This window comes from Panulirus ornatus, chromosome 59 (assembly GCF_036320965.1).
Source record: "Panulirus ornatus isolate Po-2019 chromosome 59, ASM3632096v1, whole genome shotgun sequence".
Lineage (NCBI taxonomy): Eukaryota > Metazoa > Arthropoda > Malacostraca > Decapoda > Palinuridae > Panulirus > Panulirus ornatus.
The window spans coordinates 23,991,631-24,005,257 of NC_092282.1; the positions used below are offsets into that span (position 1 = coordinate 23,991,631).

Here is a 13,627-nt window from a genome sequence, read left to right on the forward strand (position 1 = left end):
GTATGCACTACAGATGAAAGTATCAGTAGGTTTCTCTGTTAGAAATTCGATCGGTCATTAACCTAGGCCCTTGTCCAAGGAGGGTCAGTCCTTTATATTTCTTCATTCATTTAATATAATTCTAAAACCATACACGCTTTCTTTACACACACACACACACACACACACATATATATATATATATATATATATATATATATATATATATATATATATATATATATATATTCTTTCTTTCATACTACTCGCCATTTCCCGCGTTAGCAAGGTAGCGTTAAGAACAGAGGACTGGGTCTCTGAGGGAATATCCTCACCTGGCCTCGTTTTCTGTTCCTTCTTTTGGAAAATCAAAAAAAAAAAAAAACGAGAGGGGAGGATTTCCAGCCCCCCGCTCCCTCCCCTTTTAGTCGCCTTCTACGACACGCAGGGAATACGTGGGAAGTATTCTTTCTCCCCTATCCCCAGGGATATATATATATATATATGACCCTTGGAAGCAAGCGGAGATGCTTCAGAAATACACCAACATGATATAATCTGTTTTTCTCCCTAGTTGTCATTCTGTTGTGGGTCCTACAACTTACCATTAGGTCAGTAGTAACAACATTTATACAGTCTAGCTACATTACATTTGATTCACATGGTGAATTTATATTATGACCCTCACTATACTAGCATGAGTATGGTGTTTTAATCATTACTTCGGTCAGATGATCAAACGGGGTGATTTGAAGTGATCACTCGATGGTTTAATCAAATCATCATCAGAGGCGATGGTTTGTATATGACGAGCAGTCCAGGTTGTATGATGCAGACTTGCCTTATATACTTTGCGTGTATATTGACTGCCAACCTCGAAGGATAGGCAGTTAGTGATGCTTGTAAATATATATATATATATATATATATATATATATATATATATATATATATATATATATATATATATATATATATAAAAACTGGTAAACTGGGGATATCTGTTGGCGTGAGCGTCATGCAAGTAAATATTGTAAATCAAAGAAAACGACGGCCGTTTGAAGGGGGGACGCAAGGAAAACATGTTGTGGTCTTACAATATACCAAGCCATTCTACCGTAACTACTCCTCAGGCTTCAGTCAGTGAAGATAATGGTCCTGCCTTTCTTCTTTTTACCTGTTGAATTATTTTCTTAAATAATCTTTTATAAAGATATTAATACCTACGTGTCTCCCCTACTTTAGCAGATGGTAGGCGTCGGGAACACGCGATCAATGGCTTTCTTTGCATTACATCCACAATGTAGTCATGTGTGATTCCAGACACCACAGGTTTGTCGGGTGAAGACAGTGTTACAGTGAGAACGCGGGATCAGTGCCTTTGGGGTGCCCGTTCTCTGGTCCTGGCTGGCTGGAGTTCACCGCCTTGAACAACACAGTCGGATAGGATGATTGGGTCTGGATGATCGCGGTGGATGTGTGAGTCGACCCTGGGTCTGGATGAACGCGGTGGCCGCGCGTGTGAGTCGACCCTGGGTCTGGATGATCGTGGTGGCCGCGCGCGTGTGAGTCGACCATGGGTATGGATGATCGCGGTGGCCGCGCGTGTGAGTCGACCCTGGATGTTGTGGGACCTTGGTGAGGCTCGTGGTGGGGCGCGCCGCGTACATTTCTGTGTAGTTCACTTCGCTGGGGATCACGACTTTATCTAAGGTGTAGGTGGGTGTCGAGGGGGGGGGGGATAATATCTTGAGCATGAGGTGTAGCGGGTGGGTGTAGCTGTTGCCGCTGGGCTCAGCAGCTGGGGTCGTCGTGTGTGTGTGTTCCTCTGCTCTCAAAGTCCCGGGTTTTTTTTTTTCTCTCTCTTAAGGGGATTCGAGTGCCACTTGGCAGCCCAGAAGGGTGTGGTCTAGCGGGCTCTTCTCTCGCTCATGACGATATATATAAGATGAAAGTGGATTAGATTTTTATTTTTTTGGCATGATTTTGTCGGGGTTGTGTGGTGGGGACTCTCTCTCTCTCTCTCTCTCTCTCTCTCTCTCTCTCTCTCTCTCTCTCTCTCTCCCCTTGCGCCTCGTCTCCGCCAAGTAGCACTTGGCGGAGGACGACCCACCGTTGAGGAATTCGAGGAGGAGGAGGAGGCTGTACTCCTTCAAGTACAGGGTTCCTCGTTGTGTGCCGGGAACTTATCCTTGACACCCCGTCACTGGGTCTTGGTTGGGTCTTAATGATGGCGAAACGTGTGGCTGTCGCGTTCCCCTCCATGCCCACATGGCTGGGGATCAAGCGAAGGACGACCTGGCGGCGGTCGTGAAGGCCACGCCCCACATCGGTTCTGCAGGTTCCCTCCTGACTGCTTCATACGTTCTAAGTCTAGCCCATTCACAGCACGTCGACCCCTGTATATCATAAAGATAGATAATACATTTATTCATACATTGGTGTAGCGTCACCGGGGTTATGTGTATAGTACAAAGCCAAGTTAACTTAGCAATGGTGTCAGATTACTTTTACTTTGAGAATACTTACAATCTGTAAGTATTGTAGTCTAAGTTCGAATACTTAAGTACAAAAATCTTGAAATGTTGCAAGTGGTAACATTTTTTTGTTTATCTGTTTCGTTAATTATGAGTTGGGTTTTCTGAAGTCTGCAGCATTGTTGGAACTGTCGGGTTGGATGCGAGTTTTACCTGTATCATGTCCGAACGGTTACGTGACCAGGCGCACGTGGATGACTCCCTCGGTCACTGATACCAAACCTTATCTGCTTCATAACTTAAATTGTTATAGATATACGTAACACGATTATGATGTTCCATAATATTTTAGAATTACAACTCGGTTTACATATACCATAACATGCGTATTGTGACATTCTGATGTTGCGTATGAGATCCGAGTGTGACGCAAACACAGTTTCACATTTCTGCTACTTAGTAAATAATTAGATAACATAAGTATAAAGTCTTTTTGTATTGTATATTACATTGATATATGTATGTGTGTGTGTGTGTGTGTGTGTGTGTGTGTGTGCTGCTTCCCAGAGTTACTGTACGGAGACACAGCACTCAAGGATTGACCGTTGTGATACTCTTTTCTTTCCTGGAACAGCTAAATTCTCTGTTTTTGTCTTTCTCTCTTACTAGGACCATTGCACCAGCTGAGCCCTGATTAATATAATATATAAGGGAAAGAGAACTGTCTTTTGGAGAGGATAAAATGGTTAGAACAGTAGATAGAAGTAGTAGGTAGGAACGCAAGACTGGAGCGTGAGGTAGAAACTTTAGGTAGAAGTGTTAGGTAGGAGCAATAGGTTGGGATTGTAGTTAGGAACATTAGTTAGGAGCTTCAGAAAACACTGGGTTAGAGGCGCTCTCTAGAGGCCAGTGGCCTGTTAAGACTAAAAGTTAAGAAGCGGCAGTGGAGGTCACCAGTGAACACCCCCTTGAGTTCACTCAGGCCATGGGCGTCAGAGATGTGGGTAGATAGTAGAGAACTGGTGGCAATTTTGACCCCTGTGGCACGCCACTTCTTACGTCCAACCATTCTCAGGTTGGACCATCAATCACTGATTTCTGTTTACAATCAGTCAGCCATTTTTTTTTTTTTTTACCACAAATAGAACGCCATCTATATCCTGTGATTCAACTTTTGCTCTTAACCTTTGGGTTCGGGAATTTATCGAATGCTCTCTAACGATATGAATGTATGACGTCACCCGCTTGACGCTCTACGGACATGTTGATTATATCATAATAAGAAGTAAAACATTGCTTTCGTTTGAGTGATTTCATGGAGAATCGTGTGTGAGTGGTGAACCCCTAAATCATTTACATTCTTGGTATACTGACGGTTTCCATAAGTATACCAACTATGGGTATTAGGCTGATTAGGCAGTAATTTCCAGGAATGACTTAATTACTTTTTTCTTTACTATTGGTGTTATATTGGCAACCTTTCAGTCCATTCAGACTTTCCTAGTAACATGTAACTTAATCATAAACGCAACTAAGGGCCTACCTCATTTTTCGGCTTCTTATTATTGGCTTTTGAAATTAACCATTTTTTTTTTAAATCTTAATTACTAAAAGAAAAATGAATGCCCGTGTTGGCCAACTTATATACGATATTAAAAAACAAATTGAAATGTTTTAAGTCTTAACATTATGGCAATACTTAGTGTTCCTGATAAAAATAATTCTAAAAATTAATTGTGATTACCATTCATTTCTATTTATCACCAAATTTATCAAGAACTTTCAACTCCTTTTGCCGGTCCATTTGTGATGTGCCAAAAACCATTGCAGTACTTATTCATGTGATTTAATGTTGTACAAGAAGGTCTTTGTTTTATGGCAACACTCAATTAACGTTGCTTAGTGACATTAAGAGGGTACAACATTGTTTATAAGGTTAATATAAGGTATAAGAGCCTTGGACGATAAGCAACGCCATAGCACAATGTAAGCTTATACAGTATAGCAAAAGTTCATGTATGTGGATTATAGCAACAGTATATAACCTTGACAACACTGATGGGGAGGGGGGAGGGGGCACCGATGAATAGGAAAATTCAACCTTAAGGAACATTGTTGGTTAAATCTATATTGCCCGGAGGAGCTTGTTGCCAAGATACTGGTGCCTACCCACTTGCTTCCCTTTTTTATTGTTATTGTTTCTTTATCATGTGCCCAGCTAACGTGGCAGTGGTTGTATTGTATGAGTATATTACTCTAATAATTGAACGAGACCTTGTCCCACGAGTATATTGTGGAAGGTGTCTTTTGGTATAACTAGATATGGTGAACATCACAACTTGCAAGAACTTCTAACTTGCATACCAGAGACATGTTATCACCCCCTGGACTTTCTAACGTTAGCAGATGTTCTAGTTTGGTTTAGCCTTCAAAAATGGACCAACAAATGCCAACTCATTACAGTCTCTCTTTTTTTTTTTTTTTGACGTGCCTGTTTAAGTATGTTGCACTCTTCCATGACATATTTGACATATCTGTGGTTATTTATAAGAAATAAATCTAAAATGTTAAAAGAGTTCATGCTCATAGGAATGCATATCAGGAATATATATATATATATATATATATATATATATATATATATATATATATATATATATATATATATATGTGTGTGTGTGTGTGTGTGTGTGTGTGTGAAGTACTACACGCCACTAAGAGAGAGAGAGTTCTACCAAAACTAACTTGTTTTCAGATGTTAATGTAGAAAAGGCAGGCGTTTCCAGATGTAGATCTCAGATGTAAGTGTATAAAGGGGTATAAGGTACGACAGAGGCAGGCAGGGGGAGGGCGGAAGTACGTCAGTTTCAGTATGATCAGTACGAAGGCCAGGGGAAGGGAGGGAGCGTCAGCCTCAAGGTCATAGTGGCGGGCGGCTGGGGAGAGAGAGAGGGAGGGAGGGAGTTAGTGCGGCCATCGGTCGTGCTCGGGTAAATTTGCACCTCCCACAGTCTGTCTCTTCCTCACCTCTTGTTTATACGTCCCGCCTTGGACTCATCGCACACTATCCCTTGGCGTTGTACGACATAGTTGTGTTTTATCCAAAATATCTTGTGTTTCTCGCGTTGTACATAACTAATCCCCCGCCTTTCCCCTCAGCTTTATCTCCCCATTCACTTATTTCTCCGAATCTTCTTGTTACTCCATCCTTCCCCTCTTCCATTTTCTGTGTTAAACCATTTCCTCCGTATCTTTAGCCCCACGATGAGATTATTTACTATTTATTTCTCTAAAAAAGATTTGCTAGAGATTTACAATTGTATATAAAGTATAGTGTGAATTATTTCACATCCCCCCCCCCACACACACACACATGTTGAAATGTTTTATTCAGCTTTGTGTCATATCCGTACTCGAATTTACCAACGCGATGTATTTAGTTATTCTTATAACTTTAAAGTTATTTGTAGAGATAGCGTACGGGGTTATCCGAGTCCGTCAGCGTTTGTCTGGGCGAATTATTTAATTAAAAGCCCCGAACTTTTGAGGAACATTTGCATGGATACTTACCCTCCCTTGAGGGTGACTCAAGTAGTGTAAGAATTTGCACCGTTCAGTTTTCTTGTGTTTGTGTGCTAACACGAAAGCCACATTCAGCCTAATTACGATGGCAATGATTTGTTTAGCAGTGTGCATGATTTCGGCATGCACTCTGCACACAAGACTCTCCAGCAAAACAGTTATATAAGGATAGGGGGAGAAAAAAGTGGATGTTGGTCCTGACGTCATGTGTTCGGGGGCGGCGTTTAGCGCTACCTGGCAACTCTTGCAGCCGAAATTTCGATCGGTTTCTTTGTGTTGTGAACCTGTCATGTGTAGGGGGGTTTCCTAAACTAACTTTTTTTTATTCTATTTTTGGGCCCAATACTCCGTCTTATGTTACTTTGTGGTAGGAGATAAATATATGTATAATATCTCATCATTGGTGACTTGAGAAGTACAGTTCTAGACGAGTTTTTATTCATATGTTCAACTCTTCCTCCACGCTCCATGTGGAACCTACGAACAAATAAATTAGTAGATCCTCATATTAGAATAATATCATTATTATCCTGTGATTAAAAAAAAGAATCGTCATTTCTGAGGAAGTACGAGTCATCTAAGAAGAGTAGTTGATGAATTAGACATTATTTAGCAGTAGATAATTAGATGTGAACGATACTTTCTGAAGATCGCCGCTATGTCTTAGTAAGTTAAGGGATGAGCTGGAGTGAGGCAGGCAGTGCAGCGGTGGACGCCAAGAACAGGAGTAGTGTGTTGCTCGACCGGAGTGTAACCTTCCCCATGTGCTGTTGAAGTGATTATACAGTGAGTTAATGGAATACCCAGCCTTGTTTTGCGCTACGGTTGTCGAAAGAGAGTAGTAGGGAGCGGTGTGGAGTCGGTGGAGCCAGCGAGAGAGCCGGGAACTGAATCATACCCTCCCCAAATAAGAAGTGAGGACCATTTGAGCGAGCTTCTTAATTCTCCAAGAGCTTCTTCCTCTGCCATGCTTGTGCCACTCACAGGTCTGCCATAGTCACCTTATGCTTTCTTATATGTATACCAAACCGGAGAGAAATGTGTTCATATGTGTCAGGGAGTACATTGTTATTCGGGTAAAGTACTTTTAGGGCGAATAAACTTTTGAAAATGTAATAATTTAATATTTTTGTAAATGTTTTGGCGAGTGGTCTTGTTTTTCATATATATATATATATATATATATATATATATATATATATATATATATATATATATATCCCAGGAAAAGGGGGATGGGAGAATAGTACTCACGTATACCCTGCGTGTCGTAAAGGGCGACTAAAAAGGGGAGGGATTGCGGGGGTGGGGCTGGAAATCCTCCCCTCTCGCTTTTTCAATTTTCAAAAGAAGAACAGAGAAGGGGACCAAGTGAGGATATTCCCTCTAAGGCTCAGTCCTCTTGATGCTACCTCTCAAACGCGGGAATTGGCGAATATACATAATTTGGGTTCATGCTGTGTACATTTTTCTTAGCAGTGTCTTGTATCACGCGTACATCAACTTTATATGATCGTGATGTATAAAGTCAATGAACTTGTAATGCACGACATTACTAAAAACATTGTACATTGTAGCAACCCAGATGATAAAGTCAGTCCTGTTATTTACTACAATAGTCCCAAGTGCACTTTCTTGTAATAATCACATCATCAGGGGACACAAGAGAGAAATATAAGTCAGTTGATATACATCGAAGAGACGAAGCTAGGACGCCATTTGGTAAACATGTGATTGTCCAAAAGATACAAAACATATATATATATATATATATATATATATATATATATATATATATATATATATATATATATATATATATATTATCACTGGGGATAGGGGAGAAAGAATACTTCCCACGTATTCCCTGCGTGTCGTAGAAGGCGACTAAAAGGGGAGTTAGCGGGGGCTGGAAATCCTCCCCTCTTTTTTTTTTTTTTTTTTTTCCAAAAGAAGGAACAGAGAAGGGGGCCAGGTGAGGATATTCCCTCAGAGGCCCAGTCCTCTGCTCTTAACGCTACCTTGCTAACGCGGGAAATGGCAAATAGTTTGAAAGAAAAGATATATATATATATTTATATATATATATATATATATATATATATATATATATATATATATATATATATATATATATATATTTATATTCCAGGACCCTTTTCTAAGAAAGAGAGTGTATTGTACTCACAACCTCTTTCCAAAGGCTTCTGTATCCCAAGATTGCGCCATTTCCAGCCGCAGGGATATTTGGACTCCTTGGAAGTAAGTAGTCCTTTGACGAGACTGTCCTTTCCGTGTGATACAGACAGGCCAGCAGGTGTAACTTCGAGCAGGTGTACTGTACGGGGAAGGAATTTTACACTCACACATACTCCTTGTTATACAGCTTTTTAAACTTCAGTACGCTGGTCGCAATCGCTATTTCTTCAATATATTCCTTTCATCCACCACTCTTATATTATGAAGCACTTCTGTAGATGTTCAATGTTGACGTTATCTTGTAGAAAAAAAATGATTAATGCCTTTAATCAGGTCACCCCTCACTCTTCTCTCTTCCCTGGTGCGTAAATTTAAGGCCTCCAATCTTTCTTTCCCTGTGAGTCTGCTTTCTTGAGTGTGGTAGCATCTTGGTCTCCTTTCTCTGCACTTCTATTTAGCTGTTTGTGCTTGACCACACTTGAGAAACTAACTCACCTTTTGGCTTTACCTAAGTTATGAACAGCTTGCTGAATAGTCCTTTTCTCTGAGTATTGTTTTAATATTTAGTGTCTTCTCTGAATATTGTTTAAATATTTGCCATCAGACAGAGTGTCTCCTTTACACTGTTAATGTACGATTTTGGCAACAGTTTAGGCATGATGTCAACTGCTAAGACCCTCTCACACTCACATTCCTGCATATTTGCTACTGCTACATAATATTCACATTCACATTTACCCAGTCAACTTTGGAGTTTGTTCAGGCCTTCATTTAAGTTGATGCACTCCTCCTTCCCCTCGTGTCCCCCTTTTCTCATTTACCATGATGGCACCACCAGCAACCATGTTATTCACACACGTAGATCAAGAAGAGCAGTGGTCCCAGGGTTGGACCCTGCGGGACCCTGCTGGTACAACCTCAACCCACTGTATGAAGAAGATTCGCCCACCACCGCTGCGTCGCTCCTCTATGAGATCTTCTGCCCCTCGATCTCCCGCCTTTTTTTTTCCCCTGCCTGAAGATATTTCAAGTTCTTGACCAGCTTTGTGTGTGGAAGTGTTAGTGAGGCGTGCTAACACACCAGATGCTGATGATCTATCCTAGTCTTCCGGTTAGTCGATGAAGACAGACCTCTCTCTCACACTCTCATGTCAATTAAAGAGGTTTGTTGCACATTACCTTTCCCTGAATACATTCTCTCTCTCTCTCTCTCTCTCTCTCTCTCTCTCTCTCTCTCTCTCTCTCTCTCTCTCTCTCTCTCCGGTGGTTTCTTCTGTGTAGAAGATAATTCATTTTGCTTTTAGGCTTATCTTCTACCGGACCATCTCGTTCGGGTAGACGGGTCAGGAGGCCAGCGCCTCCTCCTGGTCTCGTATATTATAGACAGTAGAGAATATATTGACGTTTGACGCGTCACGCATCTCCCACATCTTGAACCAACTTCAGGTGGTTGGTCAGACGTACACACACACACACACACCACCACCACCACCACCACCACCTGTACATATGGAGGAATCTAATGAGCATCCTGACCTTTATTAAGGTCAATCAAGATTTTTTTTAGTATTCTCTTCATGTCTTTGTATATTGCAGTGGTGATCAATATCTGCATTCTGTCTCAATGATTTTTTGGGGGGAGCTGTAGTGTTTTCTTCCACTGTGGAGATACATTTGAACTGGTTGTCATGTAGTTTCTGACATATCCTTACTTCACTCTATATTTCCCTGTGGGTACTTTCATGTGCTTTTGCAATTTTCTTTTAATTGGTAATTTGCTCCTGATCAACTTCCATATTGTCCCTAGTGTTGCGTACGATATTATATATTCATAATTTCCCTTTTCCTCCGTTCGTACCCTCCCTCATGGTATACGTTATGAATGGTAACTGGTTATAGACCACTGCTTACAATTTCCTTTGAAGTTATTGTTTACAATTTTACTTTTGAAGTTAGTAAGTTCTTGTAGGAGATTGTACTTCTTCCCATCCAGCAACAATGGCTGTAGATGACATTTTCGTCTGCAGTATGACCACTTATATATACCTGATGACTTGGGTTTTTATTTATATAATTTACTCCATTTTTCATCGAGTTTGTGTATGTTTTAAATCTACCGTTAAAGTGTTTTGCCTGGGAATAATTTCGTATGTAGTTGCTGTGCGCTGTAATACTGACGACTTCAGTACAACCTTATGTGTGGATGGTAGCATCATAGGGCGGTTAGTATTGTTATACTACAACCTACATTAGACATTGTCGGTAAACTTATTTTGAATGTAGGAGAAATGACTGGCCATCGTGCGGGCGGCCGCCCAGCGGTGTTGGCTGATCCACTAGGCTGTTAGGGCGAGCTATTCACCACAGGTTTAGGGATGAGTTAGAATACAACCATTCCTTTTAATTAACCTCAACTGAATTCATTCTTTCTTTATATTTATATTTTCTATGTTGTTTATCAGCTTATGTTTAGATGATTTAGTTCAGAAAAAACTATTTATTGAAACTTTTTTGTTTTAGTTTTTTAGAAATACCATCTCTTACTTTTACTATCCCTCTTATATATTTTTTCAACCCCTGTGGTGCATTACTGTCCTTCTCATCTTTTGATATTTCAACTAATGTCTTGTATTGATTAATTATTAACGAATCCTCTTCCTCATTATATTTACTAATATTAATGAACGAATCCCCATCCTCATTATTTTTACTAATTAATTATTAACGAATCCCCTTCCTCATTATCTTTAATCTTGCATTGGAAAGTCCTGGTTAAGGGCTATGTTGTTACCTTTGTATATGTGATATTGATTAAGGATTTTTTTCCTGATTTGAATATTGCCCTCAATTATGAACTTGCTTCTGTAACATTTCCCTTGTCCATAGGGTTAAGTGACTGATTTGCCTGAGCCGGGATTAAATGATTTCGCTTCTACGATAGTTCAAACGACCCAATTGCAGAATATTTAATATCGTTATAAGGTATATATTTCATTCGTAAAGTTGAACCATATCTGAATAAACGAGAGTGCAGTTGCATTTTATTACCAAGTCTTGAAATTAAAACTGTAATTCAGAAGCTGGAATTTATTTTACACGGTATAAAAAAGAAATATGAAAAAAAGGACGTGCGTGTTTCAGATTCGAAAACCGCTAATAATCCAAAAATTCAGAAATTCAAAATGTGTCCAGTGTGAAACTCCCATCAGAAATTCTACCCCTGTGATTGGCCCAAATTCACTGACACTTTGAAGGCTGACCTCCGCTTTCAAAACAGTGTTGCGGGTTGTCCGGTTTCCGAATTGAGAGATCTTTTTTTTTTTTCGAAAATGTGGAGCAAGTGACTCCACCTTACGAGCCTATGTAGATTTAAAAAAGAACTGAACCACGTGTGTATGGAATAAGGGGGATTCTGAGACCGTGTTTGTGATTAACGAAACCGTATGATTACCTGGTGTCCCCTTCCTTTCCCCCGGGGGGGGTGTGTGGATTCGTTATACGGTGTGTGATACCGTATTGGTATTAACGAGACCGTATGTATATAGTGTTAGCTGGTGTCCCCCCCCCCCGGGTTCACAGTGAATTCGTCATACAGCTCGAGTTTAGGTGGTGTAACGTACGTAAGGGTTAGTGTGTGTGAGCGTCGTGAGCCTGGCTCAGAACCTCCTAGTGTTACGTAATGTATTGCGTCACGGGAGGCAGTGTGGGGTGAGACTGGGGGGTTGGGGTGATCCTGTTTTTCACGTCAAGCTGAGCCGGTTGTTTCGTGTGTGTGTGTTGTGTCTCTGTCTTGAGAGAGAGAGAGAGAGAGAGAGAGAGAGAGAGAGAGAGAGAGAGAGAGAGAGAGAGAGAGGAATGCAGTAGCTGTTCTCCACACGCGCCATGTTCGGGGGTTTTGATCTTTCATTTCTTATATTTGCCTTCAACTTGTTCCCCTAATATATATATATATATATATATATATATATATATATATATATATATATATATATATATATATATATATTGTGTGTGTGTGAGCACAAAAACAAAAGAGTTCCTTCTCACACATGAAGTATATATATATATATATCATTTTACGGCGAAGTCTTCTCAGTGGACTACTTCATCCTACATCCTACGCTTTCGATGTAGGATATATATGAAGGATTATATAGTATAGTATCTTGGTGGGCAACGTAGCCTGGCCTCACCGGTCAAATATATGACCGTTGCTAGGTGGGCTATGTATCCTCACCCCCCTACCCCTTCCTCCATGGGCCAGTGGCCTCTGTGCAACACCGCCACCTTAACCCATTCTCTCTGTAGCAACGCCTCGCCTGCTGGTCCGCAAGGTGAATCTCTCTCTCTCTCTCTCTCTCTCTCTCTCTCTCTCTCTCTCTCTCTCTCTCTCTCTCTCTCTCTCGTCATCTAGCCCGGAGGAAAAGATAGACCCCCGACTCCCCCCCCCCCCCACCCCCCTCCTCTCTCTCTCTCACCAGTACCGCGCGCGCCGCCACCCGCGCCCTGGCAACTGTGGCCAAAGTTCACACCAAAGTGAAGTTTTGCCGGAGGGAAGGGTCAAAGTCGGCCAGATTTTACCGCGGGGGGGGGGGGGGGGGGGGTGTGTGCCCTTGATATGGTCATGTAGGGGAGGAGGGGGGGGGGTTGATAACGGTCGTTATCACGGACCTCGAAGTGGTCAGGTGTAACGCGTGTCAGTCACCTTTATCATGTGTTTGATTATTATTATTATTATTATTATTATTATTATTATTATTATTATTATTATTTTTGTTATTATTGTTGTTATTGTTATGAGGTGACTACCTCTGCTGGCCCTTGAACTTCACTGCTACGTAAGCTGAGCGGAGGGTGTAAGGTACGGACTGCCGGCTGTTCAAAGGCGCGGGGTACCGGTTGTTCAAGGTACTACGGGGTGCCGGTTATTTAAGGGACGGGGTGCCGGTTGTTCAGGATACGGGGTGCCGGTTCTTCAGGTTGCAGTTCCGGTTGTTTATGCTTACGATGACGGTTGTTCAAGGCATAAAATTGGCATTAAACATTTTCCGGAGAATGACAGACAAATTTACCATTGTTGATAGTCAGATAACAATACTTGTAGTATTACTACTTGCACTAGTAGTTGTAGTAACAAGTTGTGATAGTATTAGTAATGTAATATGATTTTTTGAGATGATTTTTTCATGAATTCTATGTGGCGGGGTAGCGATAGGAATGGATGAAGGCAAGTGAGTATGAATATATACATGTTTATATATGTTTATGTATGTATGTATATGTTATGTATGTATATGGACGTTTGTGTGTGTGTGTGTGTGTGTATATATATATATATATATATATATATATATATATATATATATATATATATATATATATATATATAT

At 40.8% G+C, this 13,627-nt stretch overlaps 1 protein-coding gene across 12 annotated transcripts in view; it reads left to right on the plus strand.

Moving 5' to 3' along the window:
* Positions 1-6,703: 6,703 nt before the first annotated feature.
* The window catches only part of Atf-2 (Activating transcription factor-2), a 99,072-nt gene continuing 92,148 nt past the window's right edge, over positions 6,704-13,627 (plus strand). For 4 of the 12 annotated variants that reach the window (XM_071696438.1, XM_071696442.1, XM_071696445.1 and 1 more), the window contains exon 1: positions 6,738-6,952. The gene's annotated coding sequence lies outside the window, so the exon portion shown is untranslated. Of the gene's footprint in view, positions 7,025-13,627 lie in introns of all 12 variants that reach the window. The other 8 variants (XM_071696436.1, XM_071696440.1, XM_071696443.1 and 5 more) reach the window with 5 other exon arrangements.